Raw genomic sequence first — 23,515 nt, 5'->3', positions numbered from 1 at the left:
TTATAAATTTTGTAGATCTTTATAATTTTTAATCATTTAACAATTACATAGAAAAAAAATCTATTAATCAAATCATGATTGAGTACTCTAGAGGACTAAAGTTAAAATATTAGACTTAGTTAAATACTTAAGAGGGATATGAGAGAGAGTGAGCTATGAAGTGTATATATATTTGGATAATTGTCCAAATCTATATTGAATGATTGGTCAAATCTAGTGAGAAGAGCATTAGGCAAGTCCCCGATAAGGGTTAGCATTAGGAAAATCTCCAAAAGGAGTAAGTTCTAGCAAGAATTAGGAAAATCTCCAATAGGGGTAAGTTCTAGAAAGAGGAGCATTAGGCAAGTCCCCAGTAAGAGTAAGCTATGAATTATAGATAGATTTGGATTGTTAAAATCTGTATTGAATGGTTAGCCAAATATAGTTATACTCTGGAGCATTAGGAAAGTCCCCAATAGGAGTGTGGTATGGATTGTAGGTAGATTTGGACAATTGTCTAAATATACATTTAATGGTTGGCCAAAGCTATTGAGAAGAGCATTAGGCAAAGCCCTTATAGAAGTGAGCTATGAATTGTATATAGATTTGGACAATTGTGCAAATCTACATTTTGTGGTTTATCAAATATAGTGAGAGGAGAATTAGCCAAGTTTGTGATCAGGGTTAGTACTACAAGGAGCATTAAGCAAGTCCCCAATAGGAGTGAGCTATGAATTATAATAGATTTGGATAATTTTTCAAATCTATATTGAATGGTTAGCCAAATCTATTAAGAAGAGCATTAGGCAAGTCCTTAATAAGAGTGATATGAAATGCTTATAGATTTGGAGAATTGCCTAAATTTATATTAAATGGTTGGTCAAATCTACTAAGAGGAGCATTAGGTGAGCCCCGATAGGAGTGAGCTATGAATTGTATATAAAATTGGACAATTGTCCAAATCTATATTAAATGGTTGGTCAAATCTAGTGAGAGGAGAATTAGACAAATCCCTAATAAGGGTTAGTCTTTGGGAAGTCTCCAACAATAGGGGTGAGGTCTAGTGAGAGGAGCATTTTGGAAGTCTCCAATAGAAGTGAGCTATGAATTGTAGTTAAATTTGGGTAATTGTCCAAATCTAGTGAATGATTGGCCAAATCTAGTGATATGAGGATTAGACCAGTCCCCAAAAAGGTTAGCCGTAGGCAAGTACAATAAGGGTGATGTGTAGCGAGAGGAGTATTATCAAAGTCTCCACAATAGAAGTGAATTATGAATTATAGATAATTTTAAATAATTTGAACTGTGGATATATTTAGATAATTGTCTAAGTCTATATTGAATGGTTGGACACATCTAGTGAGATAAGCATTATGGAAGTTCCCAATAGTAGTAAGCTATGAATTGTATATATATTTAGACAATTGTCTAAGTCTATATTGAATGGTTGGCCATACATCTAGTGAGATGAGCATTAGGCAAGTCCCCAATTGGGGTGAGCTATGGATTGAAAATAATGAGAGAAACATTACGAAAATCCCTAATAAGGGTTATTATCAGGCGAGCCCCCAAGGTTAGTATTAGGTAAGTCCCCAATTGGGTTATTATCAGGCGAGCCCCCAAGGTTAGTATTAGGTAAGTCCCCAATTGGGTTAAGCTATGGATTGAAAATAGTGAGAGAAGAATTAGGAAAACCCCTAATAATGGTTACTATTAGGCAAGCCCCCAATGGTGATGTGAGGTCTAGTGAGAAGAGAATTAGGAATTCCCGAATAGGAGTCAGCTCTATGAATTGATAGATTTGGATTGTCCAAATCTATATTTAATATTTGGAAAAATATAGTGATAGGAGAATTAGGCAAGTAGTGACGTATGGATTGTAGGTAGATTTGGACAATTGTCCAAATTTACATTTAATGGTTGGCCAAAACTATTGAGAAGAGCATTAGGCAAGTCCCTAATAGAAGTGAGATATGAATTATATATAGATTTGGACAATTGTCCAAATCTACATTGAGTGGTTGGTCAAATATAATGAGAGAGGAGCATTAGCCAAGTTTGTGGTCAGGGTGAGTATTAGTGTGAGATCCCACTGTCCCCTCTGCGCACCGGATTCCCAGATGGTAGCAGCGGAAGTAGCTTCCTCTTGTGTGAGGCAGGGTTTCTCTCACACTCGCGACCTCGCCCTCGAATGTCTGGGTACGAGACTAAGCTAGTGGTCATTCCGAAAACTGAAACCAGGAAAATTTTCCATGCCCAAGAAGCAGGGACGATTCCACCATTTTTTATTTTCTTAACGAATTTTTCTAACGAGGTCAAGATACTGAACTAACCTTCATCTGAATAAACCAAATAGAAGGGAAATTATTACAGACTTAACTTGAAGGAATCAACACTTTTTTCCTGATTGAATCAGGCACAGCCGTTGATTTATTCTTTAAAGAAGTCTTCAGGATTCTAATTAACTACTTAAGTTCTAAGCATATTCCTATTAATCAATTTTATTATTAAAACTCTACTGATTCCAGCCTAACCCCATTTGGCCCATGGGTTAGCCACCGCCCAACCACTAGAATAGTAGAACCAGACAAGTACTCACCCACCCATAATTGAATGCCTTTCTTAACTTTTGCTTTAGAATACAGATATGCACACACTCCTCTTTAAACTTTAACTTATAAAACAATCCATTGACAAACAATTACAGGTTACACATGTCATTCGGCCCATGGGTTAGCCACCGCCCAACCATTGGAATAGTAGAACCAGACAAGTACTCACCCCCCCATAATTGAATCCCTTTCTTAACTTTTGCTTTAGAATACAGATATGCACACACTCCTCTTTAAACTTTAACTTATAAAACAATCCATTGAACTGGTTACACATGTCATAACTCAAAATTTCCATTGAGACTTTGTTTCTCACAAAACAGTATCACTCTGGACTCTCCGTTGTTGAGACCAACGGGTCAACAACGAGATCCAGTAAAACAAATTACAATAAACATTGGTCCATCATACAATATCTTCCTCGACATACGCATGGGTGTCCTCGACACCGCGAGCCCGTGCATCGCCTGGTCAGAACCCTCCAGGATCCTGCTTAGGTGTCTTGGCACTTCACTTAGGGAGGACCGCTTCATCGGCCCTCGTCCATCGTACTGGAAGTGCACCATTTTAACCATACCGAGGCTGGTCAAGACCTGGGCAAGCTTTGCCGCGTGAGCTGTCCTTTGAACACTCCCCACCAGCTGTTGCAACCGAAATTCCCTTAGAAAAACACATATACTAAATGCTCCCTCCACCAGCATTCTAGCGTAAGACAATCCTTTAAGAAAACAGGGTTTCTATGCAAGTTTTCAGTTTTGATTTTCTTTTGAATACAATGAGTATATCTTAATTCCGTATCCCAAGACTTCTAGATCATAGGACTGGATTCCCAAGCAGAATTCCTCAAATTCTGAATTCTTGATTCTCAAATCAAAATCAAAGGTCTCAACTTAGTTTCAAATTCGATGGGTAATTTGAGTGTAGATTACTGAACTGGTCACATCGTCATTTCTTGAAACTAACGAAGGAGATTAAGTCTTGGTCATAGACTGATTCAGGGCTTTAGTCTGGAAAGGTTCTCCCTGAACTATTCAAAATTGCTACTTAACTCAATTTCATTCATTGAGTATTTCGCTTAACTGAATTCAAAACTAGTCACGAATTCCTATGAGAAATCATTTATCTAAAATTCTGATTTCAATAGTTTTTCTGGATTTTCTCACTACCATCTTAAAGAATATGAAATGGTATTCATTTTCTAATATTCATAGGATTTAAACATAGGATTAAAGAGAACTCTTATTTTGATATATAAAGTTTTTGTATGCATCTATTTATGCATAAAATCTGACTTTTACGAAAATAATACTTGTATATTAAAAAAAATCCTTTTATGCATCTATTTATGCATAAAAATCAATATTGGTGAAAGTAACACTTTTTTAATTAAAAAATTCTTTTATGCATCATTTTATGCATAAAAATCAATAATGATGAAAGTAACTCTTTTATAATTAAAAAAATTCTTTTATGCATCCTTTTATGCATAAAAATCAATAATGATGAAAGTAACACTTTTATAATTAAAAATTTTCTTTTATGCATAAAAATCAATAATGATGAAAGTAACACTTTTATAATTTAAAAAAAATCTTTTATCCATCCTTTTATGCATAAAAATCAATAATGATGAAAGTAACACTTTTATAATAAAAAAATTTCTTTTATGCATAAAAATCAATAATGATGAAAATAACACTTTTATAAAAAAAAATTCTTTTATGCATCCCTTTATGCATAAAAAACAATAATGATGAAAGTAACACTTTTATAGTTTTAAAAAAAATTCTTTTATGCATCCTTTTATGCATAAAAATCAATAATGATGAAAGTAACACTTTTATAATAAAAAAATTCTTTTATGCATAAAAATCAATAATGATGAAAGTAACAAAAATAATCAATATGCATCTTTCTATGCATAGAACTTAATTCTATTAAAAATCACTCTTTTATAATAATAAAAAATTTATCAATATGCATCTTTCTATGCATGAAAATGACACTTTTAGTATATACAAACGATAGGGATTACTCTTTTATAATTATAAGATAATACTTATTTCACCAAATTTTAAAAAAAATTTACCATAACCTCCTTTGTATGACTGACCATTTTTTAATTTTTCCTACTTTATTTTACTTAAAAATTAACCTCAATTGATGTTAAGCATTCAAACTAAACAATTTTCACTTTTAAAAGAGAAAATAATATGAAAGTTTAATCCCAACTATTAGTTCACTTAACTAGGATAAAGAAGGGCTGATTTGAAGAATGAGAGAGGGGGAAGGCCTTTCCACAAGGCATAGCATCCATTTATCACTTCAAACAACACAAAAATTAGAAAAGCATAAAAAGAATAAAGAAAAATATAAGATTTCTAACGTACATAAATTCTGGGAGCTTTCCTTTGACTTGATGGTTTGAGGGTTCTACTCTTGTTTACAACAAGAGTGGCCACCAAATCGGGAAAGGTCAAAAACTAGTGAATTATTAAGAAATTCACAGTTCTTGGCTCTTGGGAGGAGGAGTAGAGTAACTGTGCATAAACACTATTATTTTTCAACAAAGGGAGAGGCTTCTATTTATAGGAAAAAGTGAGCTCCTAACCAAGCAAACTGATTCTAGAATTTTCCAGGTCAATTTGGTCAATTTTTGACCATTTTTAGGTCAGTTTAGCTTACTTTTTGGAACTAGACTTGAATTAGGAGAGAAGAGAGATGAAATATCTCAATTTTTGAAGATTTAAAACTCCACCCCACATGTGAAGTAGGCGCCTCATTTATGAGGAGGGAATCCCCATTGTGAGGTGTCAAAAATCCATTTTTTAGTTTTTCCTTTGGTCCTAAGTCCACTTTTCATCTTATGTGAGTATTTACTCAATTTTGGGAGGGATTTTCTTTATTTCTTCTATTTATCTTCTCCACACATTTGGATGAATTTGATTGGCCCCTCAAAACCTTAATTTAAAATTTTTCAAAAATCTGGACCCCTAGGATAAGGCCTCTTGAACAGATTATACTTAATTTCTAATGCACCTTCTGAAAATCTTTTTGAACTTCTGTTTCGGGGGAACTTATTTTAATAAAAAGAGATATTTTTCCATCCAAAAATATTCAAAATCTGAATATTCTCTCTCTAGAATATTTTCTTTCTCTAGGCCAAAACAAGTAGAAACAAGATCTTTTATATTTCTGAAGAGGGATTTGATTACAGGGAAAAATGCTGGACATCTTGAGAGGCTGGGGAGAAATCTTACATTCTCTCCCACTTGAAAAACACGAGATGTCCTCATCTCGCAAACTGGGGGTAATCTCGCAACAAAAGAATCTTTTCTTGAACATTAAGGATTTCTTCAGGTTGGAGTTCCATCTGTCCTTGGGTTGAAGAAGTTAAGATTTCATCATCAAGCACATGATTCGGGCTTGGTATATACTTTTTAAGAAGGCTGGCATGAAATACATTATGTACTTTAAGATGAGGAGGTAAAAGAAGCTCGTAGGCTAAGTCACCTACTTTCTTTGTAATCAGATATGGCCCACAATATCTAGGGGATAGCTTCTTGTACTTCCCAAGAGATAGAGAACTTCTTTTGGGCCGTACTCAAATGAAGACCATATCTGCTTTCTGTCTGTCCTCTTCTTATCTGCATACTGCTTCTGTCTATCCTGGGTAGTTTTTATATCTTTGCGAATTACTTGCATCTGCTGCTCCATGTCCTCAAGGATCTGTCTGGACATCTTGACCCTAATCGACCCTAATCGATGGGTCGGACCAAGTTAACGGAGTTAAGCAATCTTGTCCATACAAAGCTTTGAAAGGGCTCATCCCAATACTTCGGTGATAAGAAGCATTCTAGGCGAACTCGACTAGGTGTAGATAGCTTAGCCACTTCTTGGGTTCCCTGCCATAGCATGACCGAAGTATATCTTCGATTACTTGGTTTACCCTTTCAGTTTGACCATCGGTCTCAGGGTGGTAAGCTGTGCTGAGGTCCAAGAAAGTTCCTACTGCTTCAAAAAATGCAGTCCAGAATCTTGACGTGAATTTGGGGTCTCGATTACTATTCTTCTAGGTAGACCATGCAATCTGAAGATTTCCTTGAGAAACACTCTGGCCACATCCACTGCAGTGTAGGTTTCTTTCACTGGAATCAGATGGGCAACTTTGGTTAGTCTATCAACTACCACGAAGATGGAATTGTAACCTGATTGCACTGAGGGTAATCCAGTAATAAAATCCATACTGATACATTCCCACTTCATCTGGGGGATGTCTAAAGGATGTAACTTCCCAGGCATTTTTATTCTCTCGGCCTTGACTTTCTGACAGGTCAAACATTGACGTACATGATTAAGCACATCCTTTTTTAGACCAGGCCAAAAGAAGCTTTTCTTTACAGACATGTAGGTTTTGATAAAACCTGGATGTCCTGCAATAAGATTGTCATGGGCTTCATTCAGAATTTTTCCCTTGGTTCCCTCATCATTGGGAATGCATAGCCTGCGATTATAATACATAATTCCATCATCCAAGCTGTACCCTCCTTGAACTCGGTTCAACTCCTGTGGAGTTTTACTTTCCTGCATAAGTAGGGTAGCAATAGGGCCAAAGAATCTATCCTGCATGATCTTCTTGCTTCTATAATCTTCCTGCATGATCTTCTCTCTTGCTTCAATAATCAAAGGATTTGACACTACAGTAATTGCAAGCAAGGAGGCTTTTCTGCTGAGGGCATCTGCTATCACATTTTCTTTGCCTGGGCGGTACTTGATTTCAAAATCAAATTCCTGTAGGGTTTGCATCCACCTTCTTTGGCGCATGTTGAGATCCTTCTGAGTGAAGATCCACTTTAAGCTCTGATGATCAAAGTGAATCTTTGACCCAGTAGGTAATGTCTCCACAACTTCAGAGCATATACTATTGAAAGTAGTTCCAAGTCGTGGACAGCATAATTCCTCTCATGCGTTCTGAGTTTTCGGGATTCATAGGCCACTGCATGACCTTCCTGCATGAGTGCACCTCCCAGGGCAAAACCACTGGCATCAGTTACTACTTCAAAGGGTAGAGAGAAATCTGGTAGCTTTAGAACGGGATTGGTTACCAAGGCGGTCTTCAACTTATTAAAAGCACTCTGGCACCTGGCAGACCATTGAAACGGAATATTCTTCTTGAGAAGATTAGTCAGGGGGGAAGCTATGAGAGCATACTTTGGTATAAAAATTCTATACCAACTAGTCAATCCTAAGAATCCTCTAACTTCTTTCACTGTCTTTGGTTCAGGCCAATCTATGACTGCCTGGACTTTTGCGGAATCTGGAGAAATTCCATCTTTTGATACACCAGAAAGCCCAAGTATTCAACATGGTCGGCAGAGAAAGTGCATTTGCTCTTTTTTGCAAAGAGTTGGTGCTTCCTTAGAATCTCAAGAACTTTTCTGACATGAGCTTCATGGCCAGCTGCATTCTTTGAGTAAACCAGAATATCATCAAAGAAAACAAGAACATCCAAGTATTCTCTGAGAATGCCCTGCATTAAGCGATTGAATGTAACTGGGGCATTTGTCAATCCAAACGGCATGACAGTGAATTCATAATGCCCATACCGAGAGTATTGATGGCTGTCTTCGAGATATCTTGCTCATTAATCCTGATCTGATAATACCCTAATTTGAGATCTATCTTTGTGAAGATCTAGGCTCCACTTAGCCTGTCTAGAAGCTCGTCAATTCTGGGGATAAGATACTTATTCTTTATAGTCAAGTGATTGAGGCCTCTGTAGTCCACACAGAGTCTTAGCGTTCCATCTTTCTTTTTTTGAAAGAGAACTGGAGCACCCCAAGGTGAAACACTAGGTCTTATAAACCCTTGTTCTAACAGCTGTCTAAGCTGTTCCTTGAGTTTGATGGCTTCAAGAACTGGCATTTTGTACATGCGCAGGACTATTGGCTGAGCTCCTGGGGTTCTATCATATGATCTACTTCCCGAATTGGAGGCATCTCTGTTAGCTCTGCTGGGAATAAATCATCATCATCACTTAACCATTCAGGTTCTTTAGCTTTTAACTTTGAGTCTACCAGATTCATTTTGACAAGATAAATGCGCTGCTTCTTTCTAAGTCCTTTTAGTAACTTAGAAGCCTTTACTAACTGCAGACTTGGGAATCCTGATATTTCGGTTCCTTGAACTTTGTTTCCATGAAAGCCAGGGAAGGAAATGGTTCCATTATTATGACAGTGAGTGTCAACTTGATTTTTGTGGAGCTAATCCATTCCAATCAAAAACTCCCAAAGGTATAACTCTAAACTGATAGTCAGTTAAATTCCCATCTAAGATTGAACTGAGTACGATCTGTCTCAAGGTGAGTGAAAAGAGTCTTCCCACTTGCTAATTCAACTTGCATAGGTTTTCCTGATTTCTGATCTAAGACTAGCTTACGCAAGCATCCAGGGGTCATGAAAGAATGAGTAGTGCCTGAATCAATCAAAAGCTTAAAAGGCTTACCCTGATACTCAGCTGGAGTATTGACAGAGAATTGACGATTTGGCCCTTGGTTTTCAATTGCAACATAAATCTGTCCTCTTTCCTCTTCCAATACTTGTGCAATTGTGATTGCTCTAGCTGCTGCTGCAGTCTAAGGCGGAACTCTTTCTCTTTGGTTGCCCCAATTCTGGGAAGGAGTTCTGAGGTTACTCTGGACAGAGCCAGACGGCTAAGCTGGAGTTCTCCTGGGATTTCCCTAATTCTAGCACGGGGGATCCTGACTGGAATGATAAGAAGGAGTCTGTCTCGGAACTCTAGAACCTTGGCTTCCTTGGCCCACAAAAGGAGAGGGGCAATCCTTGAGCTGGTGCCTGTCCTTGACATCCGAAGCCTCTGTTCTCGCTTCGAAGGTCTTGTCTTTGCATTCTGGAGAGAGCCGGAGTTCCAGAGAATGTACTTCGGGGGAAAGGTCTTCCTTCATTTCTAAAGCTTCCCGTCTCCACATTCTGGTTAGGACCTTGGTCTCTCTTTGGAGGCGGAAAGTTGGAAGAACTTCCCGGTGTCTGAAATCTCTTGAAATTTGAGGGTGCAGGCTTTGGTGGGACCTTAACCACAAAGGCTTTGGCAAAGTCCTTTGCCATTCTTACTGCTTCGGCCATGGACACTGGCTTGGCATTTTTGACCAGTGTGTCCAAGGGTTCGTTCATCCCCCGAATGAACCTGGCCACCATGAGTTGTTCTTCATCTAGAGGTGGTGAATATTTGAGTAGAAGAGAAAAGGCTTAGTGGTATTCCTCGATGGTTTTTCTCCCCTGCTTTAGCTCTACGAATTCGTTCATTTTGATTTCCAAAAATCCAGGGGGACAAAATCTCTTTCTCAAATAGGTTTTTAGGTCGTTCCAGAACTGAGTATTTCTATCCAAACGGTTGGTGTCACAGTGGTTCCTCCATGCTACCCTGGCTGTTTCCACTATTTTCAGCCTGGCAAGAGCCATTTTGCTCCGCTCATTGTAGCCTGTGATGTCAAAATATTCTTCCATGGCTTCCCCCCATTTCTCCACAGCATCGTCCGGGTTCTCCCCTTCTCCTTTGAAGGGTCTTGTGGCTGAGTCCTATGAAGAGCCTTGCAAACATCAGGGTCAAGCTCGTCATCTTCAGAGAGAGGGTCTGGCTGACGGCCACGGTTTCCTCGTCTCATGATTCTGCCAAAAATTTATATATTATTAAATTTTTATTTTGATATCATCCATGAGATCCTAAGACTTTAGAGGTTTGAAAAACAATTTCTTAAATAAGACAATGATCTTATTGGAGATCTATGACATATGTCCGATAATAGATTTTTCTTTATCAGATCGTCCATAAATAATCACTTATACAACATGGAATTTTTCTCCAAAAAACTATTCTTTATTTATATAAAAGTTGCAATATGTACATAGAGCAGCTCCGCTCCAAAATTCAAAATCTCCTCGGGAGACGCATATGACGATGGTAGCCATGCCCTGATACAACCGTTCACTTACTGACAAGGGAGCTATTATATCTTCTCCTTAGGAATAAAGTAACTAAGGAGTCTATAAACTTGGCATGAAAGTCTGAACGAGGCGTTGAATGTTATAGAATGACACCATGTACCATTTTCAGCTTTAACAGAATCATTGCCAATGAGAGGTTCTGCCTCAACATTGCACACCGATCACAAGAGGCATGGACATACTGCCCTGTAAACCACTTATGCTGTCGTCTCTCCGCTGGGTCAGGAAAATATAAATCCTTGAAATGGCTTGCGAGTCTTGCTCAGCTTGTTCGAAGTGGAAGAGATGAGATGCTCAAAGGCGAACGCAGTCATGTCTTGTGACTGGGTGAGGTCGAGAATACCGTATGGAACTTCCATCTATAATTTCCAATTCAATTTATAAGTTTTCAATTTTTTTGAAGTTTATTCAACATAATATTAACAAGTGAAAACATTATTTCCCAGACTTACTTTAAAAATTGTAAGCAATTTCTGCTCTGTTGTTACGTAAATTTTACAACAGCGCTCTGATACAAACTGTGAGATCCCACTGTCCCCTCTGCGTACCGGATTCCCAGATGGTAGCAGCGGAAGTAGCTTCCTCTTGTGTGGGGCAGGGTTTCTCACACTCGCGACCTCACCCTCCTCGAATGTCCGGGTACGAGACTAAGCTAGTGGTCATTCCGAAAACCAAAACCAGGAAAATTTTCCATACCTGGAAAGCGGGGATGATTCCACCATTTTTATTTTCTTAACAAAGTTTTCTAACGAGGTCAAGATACTGAACTAACCTTCATCTAAATAAACCAGATAGAAGGGAAATTATTACAGACTTAACTTGAAGGAATCAACACTTTTTTCCTGATTGAATCAAGCACAGCCGTTGATTTATTCTTTAGAGAAGTCTTCAGGATTCTAATTAACTACTCGAGTTCTAAGCATATTCCTATTAATCAATTTTATTAAATCTCTACTGATTCCAGCCTAACCCCATTCGGCCCATGGGTTAGCCACCGCCCAACCACTGGAATAGTAGAACCAGACAAGTACTCACCCACCCATAATTGAATGCCTTTCTTAACTTTTGCTTTAGAATACAGATACGCACACTCCTCTTTAAACTTTAACTCATAAAACAATCCATTGACAAACAATTACTGGTTACACATGTCATAACTCAAAATTTCCATTACGTCTTTGTTTCTCACAAAATAGTATCACTCTGGACTCTCCATTGAGACCAGCGGGTCAACAACGAGATCCAATAATAGATTACAATAAACATTGGTCCATCATACAATATCTTCCTCGACATACGCATGGGTGTCCTCGGCACCGCGAGCCCATGCATCACCTGGTCAGAACCCTCCAGGATCCTCCTTAGGTGTCCTGGCACTTCACTCAGGGACCGCTTTGTCGGCCCTCGTCCATCGTGCCGGAAGCGCATACCGAGGCTGGTCAAGGCTTTGCCGCGTGAGCTGTCCTTTGAACACTCCCCGCGGCGCCAGCTGTTGCAACCGAACTTCCCTTAGAAAAACACATATACCAAATGCTCCCTCCAGCATTCTGGCGTAAGACAGTCCTTTAAGAAAACAGGGTTGCTATGCAAGTTTTCAGTTTTGATTTTCTTTTGAATACAATGAGTATATCTTAATTCCGTATCCCAAGACTTCTAGATCACAGGACTGGATTCCCAAGCAGAATTCCTCGAATTCTGAATTCTTGATCCTCAGATCAAAATCAAAGGTCTCAACTTAGTTTGAGATTCGGTGGGTGATTTTAGTGTAGATTACTAAACTGGTCACATCATCATTTCTTGAAACTGACGAAGGAGATTAAGTCTTGGTCATAGACTGATTCAAGGTTTGGTCTGGAAAGGTTCTCCCTGAACTATTAACTGAATTTCATTCATTGAGTATTTTGCTTAACTGAATTCAAAACTAGTCACGAATTCCTATGAGGAATCATTTATCTAAAATTCTAATTTCAATAGTTTTTTTGGATTTTCTCATTACCATCTTAGAGAATATGAAACGGTAGAATTTCCTCTCACAAGTATTTATTATTCATTTTTCAATATTCATGGGATTTAAACATAGGATTAAAGAGAACTCTTATTTTGATATAAAATTTTTGTATGCATCTATTTATGCATAAAATCCAACTTTTACAATACTTTTATATAAAAGAAAAGTCCTTTTATGCATCTATTTATGCATAAAAATCAATATTGGTGAAAGTAACACTTTTTTAATAAACAAAATTCTTTTATGCATCATTTTATGCATCAAAATCAATAATGATGAAAGTAACTCTTTTATAATAAAAAAAATTCTTTTATGCATCCTTTTCTGCATAAAAATCAATAATGATGAAAGTAACACTTTTATAATAAAAAATTTTCTTTTATGCATAAAAATCAATAATGATGAAAGTGACACTTTTATAATTAAAAAATTTCTTTTATGCATAAAAATCAATAATGATGAAAGTAACACTTTTATAATAAAAAAAACTCTTTTATGCATCCCTTTATGCATAAAAATCAATAATGATGAAAGTAACACTTTTATAATAAAAAAATTTCTTTTATGCATCCCTTTATGCATAAAAATCAACAATGATGAAAGTAACACTTTTATAATTTAAAAAAAATCTTTTATGCATCCTTTTATGCATAAAAATCAATAATGATGAAAGTAACACTTTTATAATTAAAAAAATTCTTTTATTCATCCTTTTATGCATAAAAATCAATAATGAGGAAAGTAACACTTTTATAATAAAAAAATTCTTTTATGCATTATTTTATGCATAAAAATCAATAATAATGAAAGTAACAAAAATAATCAATATGCATCTTTCTATGCATAGAACTTAATTCTATTAAAAATCACTCTTTTATAATAATAAAAAATTTATCAATATGCATCTTTCTATGCATGAAAATGACACTTTTAGTATATACAAACAATAGGGATTACTCTTTTAGAATAATAAGATAATACTTATTTCACCAAATTTTAAAAAAAATTACCATAACCTCCTTTGTATGACTGATCATTTTTCAGTTTTTCCTACTTTATTTTACTTAAAAATTAACCTCAATTGATGTTAAGCATTCAAACTAAACAATTTTCACTTTTAAAAGAGAAAATAATATGAAAGTTTAATTCCAACTATTAGTTCACTTAACTAGGATAAAGAAGGGCTGATTTGAAGAATGAGAGAGAGGGAAGGCCTTTCCACAAGGCATAGCATCCATTTATCACTTCAAACAGCACAAAAATTAGAAAAGCATAAAAAGAATAAAGAAAAATATAAGATTTCTAACTTACATAAATTCTGGGAGCTTTCCTTTGACTTGATGGTTTGAGGGTTCTACTCTTGTTTACAACAAGAGTGGCCACCAAATCTTTAGAAGAGGGAAAGGTCAAAAACTAGTGAATTATTAAGAAATTCACAGTTCTTGGCTCTTGGGAGGAGTAGAGTACCAATGTATAAACACTTTTATTTTTCAACAAAGGGGGAGGCTTCTATTCATAGGAAAAAGTGAGCTCCTAACCAAGCAAACTGATTCTAGAATTTTTCAGATCAATTTGGTCAATTTTTGACCATTTTTAGGTAGTTTAGCTTACTTTTTAGAACTAGACTTGAATTAAGAGAGGAGAGATCTCAATTTTTGAAGATTTAAAACTCCACCCCACATGTGAAGTAGGCGCCTCATTCATGAGGGGGGAATCCCATTGTGAGAGGTGTCAAAAATCTATTTTTTTAGTTTTTCCTTTGGTCCTTAGTCCACTCTTCTTATGTGAGTATTTACTCATTTTCGGGGGGGATTTTCTTTATTTCTTCTATTTATCTTCTCCACACATTTGGATGAATTTGATTGGCCCCTCAAAACCTTAATTTGAAATTTTTCAAAAATTTGGACTCCTAGGATAAGGCCTCTTGAACAAATTATACTTAATTTCTAATGCACCTTCTGAAAATCTTTTTGAACTTCTGTTTTGGGGGAACTTATTTTAATAAAAAGAGACATTTTTCCATCCAAAAATATTTAGAATTGGAATATTCTCTCTCTAAAATATTTTCTCTCTCTAGGCCAAAACAGGTAGAAACAAGATCTTTTATATTTTTGAAGAGGGATTTGATTACAGGAAAAAATGCTGGACATCTTGAGAGGCTGGGGAGGAATCTTACAAGCAAGCTATGAATTATAAATAAATTTAGACAATTGTCTAAATCTGTATTAAATGGTTGTCCAAATCTATTAAAGGTCAAATCTAGTGAGAGGAGCATAACGTGAGTCCCCAATAGAAGTGAGCTATGAATTATATATAGATTTGGAAAATTTTTCAAATCTATATTAAATGGTTGGCCAAATATAGTAAGGATAATTAGACAAATCCCCAATAAGGGTTAGCCCCTTAGACAAGTATCCAATAAGGGTGAGGTCTAGTGAGAGGAGTATTTTGGAAGTCCCCAATAGGAGTGAGCTATGAACTACAGTTAGATTCAGACAATTTTCCAAATATATATTGAATGGTTGGCCAAATCTAGTGATATGAGCATTAGGCAAGTCCCCAAAAAGGGTTAGCCTTAGGGAAAGCCTTAGGGCAAGTCTCTAATAGGGGTGATGTGTAATAATATGAGCATTATGGAAGTTCCCAATAGGAATGAGCTATGAACTCTAAATAGATTTAGACAATTTTCCAAATCTATATTGAATGGTTGGCCACATCTAGTGAGATGAGAATTAGGCAAGTCCCCAACTAGGGTAAGCTATGAATTGAAAATAGTGAGAGAAGCGTTAGGCAAATCCCCAATAAGGATTAGTATTAGGCAAGGGCCCAATAGGGAAATGAGGTATAGTGATAGGAGCATTAAACAAGTCCCCAATAGGAGTGAGCTATGAATTATAGATAGATTTGGATTATCCAAACCTATATTGAATGGTTGGCTAAATAGATTTGGATTATCCAAACCTATATTGAATGGTTGGCTAAATAGCATTAGGTAAGTCCCCAATAGGGGTGACAGATTCGGATAATTGTCCAAATCTACATTTAATGGTTGGCAAAAGTATTGAGAAGAGCATCAGGCAAGTCCCTAATAGGAGTGAGCTATGAATTGTATATAGATAGACAATTTTTCAAATCCACATTGGGTCTTTGGTCAAATATAGTGAGAAGAGCATTAGGCAAGTCCATGGTAATGGTTAGCATAAGGGTGTAGTCAAAGAATCGTTAGAGGCAAGTCCCCAATAGGAGTGAACTATGAACTATAGATAAATTGTTCAAATCTTTATTAAATGGTTAGCCAAATCTAGTGGGATAAGCATAAGTCAAGTCCCCAATTGTCCAAATCTATATTGAATGGTTGACTAAACCTAGTGATATAAGCATTAGACAAATAGGCAAGTCTTCAATAGGGGTGAGTTCTAGTGGAAGGAGCATTATGAAAGTCCCCAATAGAATTGAGCTACAAATTATAGTTAGATTTGGACAATTGTCCAAATCTATATTGAATAGTTGGCCAAATCTAGTGAGATGAGAATAAGACAAGTCCCCAATTGGGGTTACCATTAGGCAATTCCCCAAAAGGGCTAGGTCACATGTGATGGCCATTATGCATTACTATTTGATGTAGATTTGGATAGTAAATGCATTAATCGATAGTGATAGATTAAATGCATTAATAGATAGTGATATATTAAATGCATTAATCTCACAAAATAGTCAAGTTAATGAATGTGAATGAAATATAGTATAATTAGTTTAATTATTAATTTAATATATCAATCAAGAATAGTTAATAAATATTAATTAATTAATTTAATTAGTGATAATATTAACTATAAATAAAGATTAGTTAATCAAGATTCATTAATAGCATGCAGCTTCCCTTTTGTATGTGTGTGTGTGTGTGGGGAGAGAGAGAGAGAGAGAGAGAGAGAGAGAGAGAGAGAGAGAGAGAGAGAGAGAGAGAGAGAGTCATGGCCGAAGCTATGTGAGAGACAAAGAGAGGAGATAAACTCTCCTTCTACTAAATCTCTGCACAACAAGCTATTTTTCAAATTATGATAATGGAGAAAGAGGGCAAGAAAGATTGATTCTAGTTTAGGATATCACCATAACCGTCATGCAATTCGTTTTCACAAGGCTCTGCTAGGGTGAGACGATTTTCTAGGGGGGGGGGGAGAGAGAGAGAGAGAGAGAGAGAGAGAGAGAGAGAGAGAGAGAGAGAGAGAGAGAGAGAGAGAGAGAGAGAGAGAGAGAAACGGTTGAGACGATTTGACATGGAAAGTTAAGAGGGAGAGCATACGATTCACCTGTGCATGTCCTACTCTGCACCCTTGCTTCTCCCTGCGTTTTTCTTCGTCACACTATAGAGGCAGAGAACGAAACCTTTTTTTTTAATTTTTGGGCCAAATCTTGTGAGATATTGACCTTTAATGTTAAATCATCAAAGATTGGTCACATTTTTTCTTTCTTTTTGGGCCATGTCTACACACACACACACACACACACACACACACACACACACACACACATAACCATAAGCATAATTATAATAACTACCTACATTTTAAATTTTGTTATATTATATATTATTTTAAAAAATTTTACTGATGTTTTAATGATTTCATGCTATGAAAATTGTTACATAGGTCATACCATTTGGACCTATGGGTGGCCCCCATACCCAGAGGGCTTGGTGGGCCCCCAGACCCCCGACCTCAATAATTCCCGACAAATTGGGTGTCCCCATTGCCCCCAAAGGCAAGCCAAACAATTACTAACAAGGAAAAAAGTATATAAATCATCCCTTTTTAGGACCCATAACTTCTTGTTCGGGCACGTATGTTGGGGATGTTCAAGAGCTTAATGGAAAGCCCTCACATATACTTACTTACTTACTTACTTACTTATATACATACATACATATGTACGTACGTACGTACGGACGTATATATATATATACATACATATATATACATATATACATATATATATATATATATACATATATATATATATACACATATATATACATATATACATATATACATATATATATATATATATATATACATATATATACATATATATACATATATATATATATAATGTGTGTGTGTGTGAACACACACACACACACACATATATATATATATACATATACATATAATGTGTGTGTGTGTGTGTGTGTGTGTGTATAAACACACACACATTTATATTTATATATATAAACACATAACATCACCTATAAATATAATATTGTATTTGTATATACATATGTATGCATGTATATATTTATATGCATACATACATATATATATAAACACATACACTCACATATAGATATATAATATTATATTTGCATATATGTGTGTATGTATATTTCTATACATACATACACACACACACACACACACACACACACACATATATACATATACATATACACACACACACACATACATGCATGCATACATACTTACATATATATATATATATATATATATATATATATATATATATATATATATATATAGCTAAAGGTACAATGAGGATAATTGGCCAAAACTAGGGCCTTGTTAGAATTTCATGTTAGAGGTTGATTTGGACACTTGGTCAAAACTAGGGCCTTGGTCTTCTTGTTATAAATCCATGTTAGAGGTTTACTTGGGCTCTTAGTCAAAACTAGGGTCTTGCTAGAGGTAGATTTGGATACTTGGTCAAAACTGGGGCCTTGTTAGAAATCCATCTTAGAGGTTAACTTACACTTGGTCAAAAATAGGGCCTTCTTAGATATCCATGTTAGAGGTTGTTTGGACACACTTGTTCACAAAATTAGGTCCTTGTTAGAATTCCATGGTACATATTGATTTGGACACTTGGCCAAAACTTGAGACTTGGTTAGAAATCCATGTTAGCCGCATTGATTTGGACACTTGGTCAAAATTAGGGCCTTGTTAGAAATTCACATAAGCCCCATTGATTTGGACACTTGGCTAAAAGTAGGGCCTTATTAGAAATCCATGTTATAGGTAGATTTGGACACTTGACCAAAACTAGAACAACCTTACAAATAATTAGGTCTATAAAACTAGGAGGTAAATTCTGAGGTGGATTTGGACACTTGTCCAAAACTAAGGCCCTAGTAGATTTGGACACTTGGTCAAATCTTTGGAGAGAATTAGCATTAGAGGGGGATGTATATATGGATGGTTAGGTCCTTAAAAGTAAGGTATAATGTGTGTCCATATCACATATAGATTGGAACACCTTGGTAAATACTAAAGAAGTAGCATTGGATGGGAGGGGTATATAAAACTAGCTAGTTCATATCAGATGTTTATGAGACAATTCATATTGTATATAGATGTTTATATACCCTCTCCCATTGGATGGGAGAGGGTATATAAAACTAGCTAGTTCATATCAGATGTTTATGAGACAATTCATATTGTATATAGATTTGGACAATTGGCCAAATGTAGATTGATTGGTATTAGATGGGGGGATATATATATATATATATAAATGGCTAGGTTCATAAAACTAGGATGTGATAGAATTCCAAGAGATAGTTTTGGGCATTTGACCATTTCTTTAGAGAGTTGTGGCATTTGGAAGTGGGAATGGGATATGTACAAATTCTTAGGTAAAAATCCAAGAAAAAGGAGTATTACATGTATTTGATGAAGTTCAAGGATTTGGACACCTGGTGACCTCAAAATTTTCATATTGTATAGAGATTTAGACAATTGACCAATTCTATATCAATGGTAAGTGAAAGAAGACGATATTAATGATAGATTATTATATATAATCTACTAACTAAATTTGTACACTTGATCTAATTTGGAGAACTAAAATAATGTATTTATCTAATTTGGAGAATTGAAATAATGTATTTTCTTATGTGTAAGGCAAATGACATCTCAATTTTCTCATGGAAAATGTGTCAAGTTGATCATCAATAATGTGATGGTGGTTATAGGGAAGATACATGCAACCCATGAGGAAGATGTGTGCCATGGAGAAACACTTAGGAAAGACCACGTCTCTGTGAGCATTGACAAATCATTCAACCATGCATGACATTACACTACCATTCCCAACTTTAGATGCAAGTAAATTAGTTGATGTAGTCGAGTGGTGTAAGAATTCTCTAGAGATCTTGCCTAACATTCAAGAAGATTTGGGTTCAACCATGGATGGTGGTCATGATTCAAGAGTGGTACCATATGATGGAATTTCAGTCTCTGAGAGTTGGAGAGAAAAATCTATGTTGTTGTGGTCAGAGAGCAAAGAAGAATGTGTTGGGAAAAGGGTCATATTGTTGGTCTTTTCATATGAGGCTATTAATTTTAAAGTTTTAGGTGGAGATGATGTGGGGGTGGTGGTTGATCAAGCTATCCAACAAGTTGAGTCATAAGTACCTTCTTTAGACAATGGTGTTAATCTCATTAGGTGGCCTATTAAAAGACTCACATTTGAGGATGATTCAACACTCCTCATTGAAGAGGATTCCAATGATATGAATGACCAATTCATTGATGAATGTGTTGATGCTCCAACTAAGAAGAGGAGATACTGCATGGTGAAGAGGCAGCCCAAAGTGTTGGGCATAACAAAAAATTCAAAGAGGCAACACTAGATGTTGTTTCTCATGTAGCTATAATTGATTATTGCAAGAGAAAATGTTGCCAAGTTGTTGATCATGATGTAGTGATACAACTCCACAAAGATTTTGGGAGGTGTTGCTTGTAATCTCACAAGAAGATTCCAAATGGCCTGGATGCAATCTCGCACTGATTATGTGATCATTCCATTGAAATGGCATGCCGTGTGGATGGAATGGGGACAAGAAAGTATAGCTTCATATCCAATGGTGTGGAAACTTATGTTCAAGGGCATGGTGTGAGATGCATGGCATTCCAACTACAACATTTTACAGATACAGGGGTCAATTTGAGAATGATATACACAAGTAAATGCATGGAAACAAGGGGAGTATAAGAAATACATGGAATCACACTGAACTAGAAAGAATAATAATTCGAGAATTTATACAAAACAATTCTGAGTAGATGCCTCGCAGGAGCAAAACCATGACAAATGGTTCTAGGGAAAACCCAACTAGTCAACCCATCTGTCTACAAGCAGATGAACATTTTGAAGGAGGTTAATATAACACTGAAGCATCTCAACCAGAAAGAAATTTTCACATCAACATTTGGTTGGATCCAGAATATAAAATTCAAGCATGTTAGCTTTGCCAAAACCATGACAAATGGTTCTAGGGAAAACCCAACTAGTCAACCCATCTGTCTACAAGCAGATGAACATTTTGAAGGAGGTTAATATAACGTTGAAGCATCTCAACCAGAAAGAAATGTCCACATCAACATTTGGTAGGATCCAGAATATAAAATTCAAGCATGTTAGCTTTGCCAAAAACAAGTGTGTTTTCAAAGTGCACTATATGCAATGGAATGAAGGATCAGTTGTTGGGAGCCACAAAGTGCCAAGATGAACGTAATACATTGATGTGTCAAAGAAAGGCCCACATGTTGCAACAACTTAGTTGTAGAAACCTCTATTATGCTTGGAGATTGACCTCACAATTAAATGCTAATAAGTCCTTATGCATAATACATGATAAGATAGAGTAGAGGAAAATAGTGATCTCGAGATTGAAGGTGTGTTCCAAGGAGACTAATAGGTCAACACAATTGCCAGTGTCACTAACAAGAATGATAACCCATAGACATGGACAAGGGCACTATAAAAATTTTGCTATCAGCTTATGGCCATCTGATCCAAATTTCACAATAGGTTCTCTTGCCTTGTGTCTAAGAAACCTTGAGAGGTGTGACAGACATGAGTATGAGATCTTTCCAATGATGGTATGCCCAAATCTACTAGCACATTGTTGAATGCTTTAAACTCTAGAAAGACTCTTGATCAGCATTACATGCATGATGGTGGACACGTGGTGCTTATTCAACTACAGTTAATGATGTTGGGATAGCAACAGAAGTGTTGAACACAAATCCTAGTTTAGAATTCAAGAAGTTGCCAGAAAATTTGATGTTGCAATTAGACAATTGTGCATCAGAGAACAAGAATTGGTACTTGTTTTCCTATCTATCATTGTTGGTTGCCAAAGGAGTATTTAAGATGGTCCAGTTAGGATTTATGATGGTTGGTCATACACATGAGAATATTGATGCAATGTTTTAGTAGGTTTTCTGAGAAACTAAGGACTAGCTAGACATTCACCTTTCCACATTTAATGAAAATATTCAAGGATAGCCAAGTATTTTCTCCAATCCCATTTTTGATGACAAATGTCCCAGACTTCAAAGGATTCATTGATAGGTACTTATCTAATGGACAAGATACGATTCAGATTCTTCATGCAGAAAAAGGTTCCAATCATGCAATATAAAGTGCATCCTAGATCCATTGAATGGTTTCCAAAGGATGGTGGTATAGAATTATGGAAGAAGGATAGTGATGGTAATAGAAAACTACTGACAGGGATTCCATGTGTTGTTCCAATGTTTGAGTACATTAAAGATCACTTAAAGGTTGTAAAAGGAATTAAAGATTACATACGATATTGGAAAAGATAGGCCAATGTTCAAGGATCTGATGCAACTTTCACCTTGTATATCAGCCTCTATTGATTGAGTATTGGGAGGCCATGGTTTAGACACTAGAGAGACCAAGTGTCTAGGATAGAGGCTTCTATCAAAAAATTTGGCCAATAACTCTAGGCGCACATGTGGATAATATAACTATTGATCTTGATGATGAATTCTTAGAATTGGAGGAATTTGATAATCACTATTGTGGACCACAAAGTAAAATGTTGAAGCAATCTTTCAGCCCATGATTGATGCTAGAAAGGGAGACTTTGTTCTTATTCAACTATCGGAACCAATATATCCTATATGGTTGGGTGTAGCTCAGAGTAACATAGATATCAATAGTACATCTGAAAACTACAAGAAGATTTTAATACAATATTGGGCACCTGTAGGCAAAAAGAGAAATGTTAGTGATGCTGAGGTTTATAGAGATTGTTGGAACGAATTCTAGATGTATAACAAGAAAGATCCTATGTGTTGGGAACTATTAAACACAATAGTTTTTGCTTGGGTCACTAAGGGGCAAAAAAGTGCCACAAAAGATTAAGATTACAGCAAATGTGTGCTAAGACAAAGGAGAGTTTAGCAATATCCGAGGACTATGATGAAGGCCAGTGAGTTTAGATTATTAGAGTACTAGTTGGATCTATGCTGGTCACCTTTTGTTTATAAGTTAGTGCATGTTAGTCTCCTACTATTTAGAATTTGATTGTTTTTTATACACTTCTTTCAAATTTTATAGATATTTTTTGCCTACATTATAGCTTAAACGATGTTTGTAAACACCCCATATGTGTTATTATCAACCTTAAGTAGTAACACTTTCTCTTTCAAATTTAGTGCAATTACCAAAGTTATCAAAATTACTTAAATTAATTTAGGGGTATCAATCTTATTTTTTCCAAAATGCATGGATTTTTCCAAATTCCCTAACATGGACTTTATGGCTCATAATGAGCTTAGCGGCACATGTAGATAGACCGGTGTTTACAACAAGATTGGTGCCATATTATGATGAATACAATCAATTTTAGATGGTTGTGGTTATATGCCAACCTAACCAACATACCAAATGTCACACCAGGAGGTGTGTCACTAAGTAACATCTCCTCTCCCATGTACACACAGTTGTTTGTTCTGTCTATTGTGCAGTTAGATCAAGAACAACCTACTAAAAAGCCATAATTATTAGATTCAATTAAAAAGTTAAAACTGAATGTATCTTTTTTTACAAAGGGTGAAGTGCTA

The sequence above is a fragment of the Cibotium barometz genome, chromosome 2, assembly GCF_041138505.1.
Source record: "Cibotium barometz isolate CiBa-2024 chromosome 2, ASM4113850v1, whole genome shotgun sequence".
Classification (NCBI taxonomy): domain Eukaryota; kingdom Viridiplantae; phylum Streptophyta; class Polypodiopsida; order Cyatheales; family Cibotiaceae; genus Cibotium; species Cibotium barometz.
Note: the sequence above shows the minus strand (reverse complement) of the source record.